Consider the following 4,818-nt stretch of genomic DNA (forward strand, 5'->3'; position numbering starts at 1 on the left):
CGATGCTGCCATTTGATTCGGAAGAGACGTCCCGGGCTCCGCTTCCACCAACGATGCGGGCGCACTCGCTGTGCACCCGCACGAGGCTGGTGCTTCACCCGCCATTCACGCCTCGCCCACGTGATTCTAGTGCGACTTCATAAGCCGTGACCAAAACCATACGAGCCGCCAAAGACAGTTTTACGAACTAATGTGAACATGGTTATAAAAATAACCAAAGAACGTATTTTCGTTACGCGCAAAGGGTCAGAGCATAAAAAGGACCACTCACATAGAAGGGACACTGCTTGAGGATCCGTACCTCCAGTGTGCCATTTCTTAATTAAAGCTGAGTTATTACTTAGTTGTTTTTTGTTGTTGTTTTTATGATTGGTTGTTTCTTTGTTTCTTTTTCCTTTCCCCCAGCTTGAGGATCCGTACCTCCTGGGAGAAAGATCTTCCACATTCTCGCCCGTATTTTTAGGGCCGTCTTTGCCGTTCATTTGTGTATTTATTTTACTTTGCCTTGGTCGTGATCTATGCCCTTGTGGTGTTTTATTTGTTTTTTACACCACGTTTTCCTTTCGTTACACAAGTGTTTTTATTCAGAGTTCCTCAGCACTATTCTTTTTATGTTAATCTCCATTCAGGGTTGGAAATTAACTTGTTTAAATTAGGGTTAGTGTATTTCTTTTCGTGCTAATACTCTGCTTAAAAATACTTACGGAGTTGGGACGCCAACTTGGGGGTAAATGTTCGTGAGTTATTTTTGTTTACATCTGGTGTTGATTTCCACGTGCATCACCCCCGCTGTGATTAAATTGGTGATGTACGCAACTATCAATTTCTCATGACTGAATTATTTGTAGACCTCCCTAAAGAGTGTAACCTGTTCAATAAATATCATACCGTCATAGAACTTTCACTCAGTCCCAGTCAGGAAAACAAATGACATCGGTGTAAAGTTCTGGTTCTGACTAAAGCTGAATGCTTAAAGATCTTGGGCTTGGGTGTCCTAAACAGCACATTTCTGGTTACTCTATCTCGCAACCCTGAAAGGCTGTAAAAAGGCTAGACAAATCAGAGTATATTAAGCTGATATCCTAGAATAGATCATAACTTTGCTACAACTGGGTTCCCACTGCCAGCAGGTGGATGCTCAATCCGAAGGGAAGAGGAAGAATTCTATGATCTTGCATTTTTCTTCCATACACGTCCACGCAGACGCTCAGCCTACGCTATCTCCCTTTTCACATTTACACACTTACACATCCAACATTCAGCACACACATTCTGTACTTTCCTTCCACCCTCTTCTCCTACAACATTTACACCCCATACACAACACACACGGTTCCCGAACCTACTAATCGGGTGGTGGCAACGTGACGTAGGCCTGGAACCTTACATCTGTTCACTGCAGACGAATCTTTTCCTGAATAATTTTATTCTTATTCTCGGTCGAGCCCGAACTCAACCAGATACATAAAAATCTACTTGGTCTACACCCCGCTACAATTATGATTATAATGATAATAATAATAATAATAATAATAGTAATGATAATGATAACGACAATAATATGAAAATGATAATAAGAATAAACAAATAAAAATAAAACTGAGCATTGTAATTTTACACTTTGGATGTGATAACCATATACTAATTATCTAAAATGTATTACGAGGAAATCAATTTTCAATTCACACTTAAACAATACACCGTATTTTGGTTCCAGATTTTTTTTTTTTTTTTTGTATATTTTGTCCTTGACTGATGAACGAAAGCCAAAATTTTAGGGGAATTTCTTCATTGTCTTTCTAATTATTTGTTAATCTGCTTTTCTGTTTAATTGGTGTCGTGATTATTCGTACTGTCATCATTGGGAATGGTATCATCATTATCATTGTTAGGAGAGAAAGGGGGGTGAGAAACAGAGAGGGGTGGTAAGAGAGAGGGGGGGGGGGGGGGGAGAGACAGAAAGGGTGAGAGAGAGAGAGAGTGTGAGGCGGGGAAAGTAAACAGAGAGGGGGAGGGAGATAGAAAAAGAGAGAGAGAGAGAAAGAGAAAGATAGACACAGAGAGAGAAAAATAGACAAAGAATGAGAGAGAGAGACATAGACAGAGAGAAAGAGAGAACAGTAGACAGACAGACAGACAGCAAGAGAGAGTGAGACAGATAGAAAGAGCGAGACAGATAGAGAGAGCGAGACAGATAGATAGATAGATAGAGAGAGAGAGAGAGAGAGAGAGAGAGAGAGAGAGAGAGAGACGGAGAGAGAGAGAGAGAGAGAGAGAGAGAGAGAGAGAGAGAGAGAGAGAGAGAGAGAGAGAAACAGAAAGAGAGGGCGAGGCAGACAGAAAATGCGAGACAAAGTTAAAGAGTGAGGCGGGGGCAGTGGACAGAGAGGGGGAGGGAGATAGAGAGAGAGAAAGAGAGAGAGACAAACAGAGAGTGAGACCGACAGAGAGAGCGAGGTAGGCAGAGAGAAAAAGAGAAAGGGGAACCTTCACTGATATGCTTAAACTCATATATTATTTTCAAATTTCTTAAAAAAGAAATATGCATAAACACTTTAAACGTGCATACATTACTCAAAGGCCCTGGCTCTAAGACTGACTGGAACGCGCCAGTGGAGCCGCAGCGACGTCAAGGGAAGGTCAGAACACGCCACCGCAATGAAGTCACCTCACGGCTTCTCTTACCAATTTCTAATGCTTACTTTCATCGGCGTTTTAATTCTGTAAGGTCAATTGTTTCTTGTGCCGTTTTTTTTTTTTTTTTTTTTTTTTTTTTATCGTTACCATCACAGGTAGTGATTTATTCTATTAGAAAATTGTCGATTTTCAAAGTTCAAAAGATGTTGGCTGAATGGCCATTTTTTGGTGGTCGAGTGTTCTCTGTAGATAGTTATGTGGTCGTGTCATTTCCTTATTGTTAAGGTTCCTTACGAAAGATAAATTCTTCCCACGCAAATTGGTATCATTGAGAGATGACATAATTACGCTGTGCAAATGTCTTACTGATTACTGAGTTATGCATACCAAGCCAGTTACATTAACCCACTTGTCGAGTTTAAATCCAGTTAAAAAAATTTTTTTTACACATATTCTAACCTTGTCGACATATATTTTCGCAATGTGTCCAATGCTGTATTTGTTCATAAACACACTAGTCTAAAACTCATTTCCGAATATGAACGTTTCAGAATGTGCTGCAACCTCCAGGGTACAGGAAACGTTCGCCTCATTCCAGAGGCTCTGACTTTGCCGCGAGTGCCACTCATGGATGAGTTTGTGGCTGCAGATCCCGAGAAGCGGACGGACATCGACTGGAAGAGTAAGTAGGCACTTGCACCAAAACTGCTTATAAGGACTTTTCGTTAGGCGTGAGTATGTTTAAGGAGATGTATTTAAAGGTGTTGTGCCTGTGTATGCGCATGTAATTGCACCGTTTCATTTTCAGTGAAAAACTGTGACCTGATATCTATCTTCAGCAAACTAATGCGTCCACAGTTAAGGAAAGTCTGAAAAAAGCTACAGATCAAAGTCCATATTCAACCCACTGTCAGTTTATCATATTAATGGTTATGCTGGTGGCAGGAGTACTGCTCATCTCACCCATCATGTGAGGCGGGCTGTGGATCCCGTTGGGAGGGCGATTGCTGTAGCTTGTTCCCCTGCCCTTCAGGGCAGACAATCCTGGGTGTAGGACAGTGGGTCGACCTAGGAAGTTGTAGCTTGGGTAGATCCGCTGGATCTGTTGTGAGGAGTCAGAGATGGCCTTAGGACATAAGGGACCCTCTTGGCTGGAAGTGAAAGGTGGATGTGGATATGCACCCCCGTCGGAGGTAGCTCCAGTGATTATTATTATTATTACAATTACTGCTGTCATTATGTTGTAGTTTTTATTATTACTATTATGATTATTTGTATCATTATTACTGTTGCTATTAATATTGTTGCACTTATTAGTACTGCTACTGTTATTATTATTACTGCTATTATCATTATTATTATATCATTACTATTATTATTAAAACTATTATGAATACTATCATAATTATTGTTACAGCTTTATTATTATCATAATTATTTTTACATTATTATTTTCATCATAATTATTACATTGTTATTATTATCATTATTATTTTCATTATTGCTTATAATTATAATGATAATGATTATGATATTAGTTACATCAATAGTAAAACTAATGATCTACCGAGGCATGTAAACCTCTTTGATTTCAAGCACATAACAGCTGAACAGGTTCTTCTCGTAGGCTCCCAAAGTCCCAGTTTTTGGTATTGGTCTGGGAGACCTCAAGACCAAAGAGCTTCACTTCCTTTATAAATGCATCTAGAGCCATCTCTAGGGTTTCCAGAGACTCAAAACAACAACATTGTCAACAAATTCAAGATTTGTAACCTTAACATTAACAGTGTAGCTCAACAATTACAGGCCTCCAACACACTTTACATTATTTTCAATACAAGTAAACAGGTTTACATTAATCCAATAATCCTTGTTGGAATTCCCATCTGTCTCCGGATCTTCCAAAGTGATTTACTGAGTTGAACACCTTCTTCAGGTCGTTGTAGGTTGCATGTAGGCCATGCCCAAACTCACGACGGCGCGCTAAAATAACTCGAAGCGTCATGATACAATCGATTATGTACTTATCAGGAGTGAATCCAGATTTCTCCATCCTCTGGTGACTCAGTAGGCGATCTCTAATACGTATCAGAAGGTGCACTGAGCAGTGTGATGTCTCGGTGATTGTTGCAGTCACATTGTTTCCCTTTCCGAGTTATGACCATGACCCCTCAGCAGGTC

This window comes from Penaeus chinensis, chromosome 4 (genome assembly GCF_019202785.1).
Source record: "Penaeus chinensis breed Huanghai No. 1 chromosome 4, ASM1920278v2, whole genome shotgun sequence".
In the NCBI taxonomy this organism is placed as follows: Eukaryota; Metazoa; Arthropoda; class Malacostraca; order Decapoda; family Penaeidae; genus Penaeus; species Penaeus chinensis.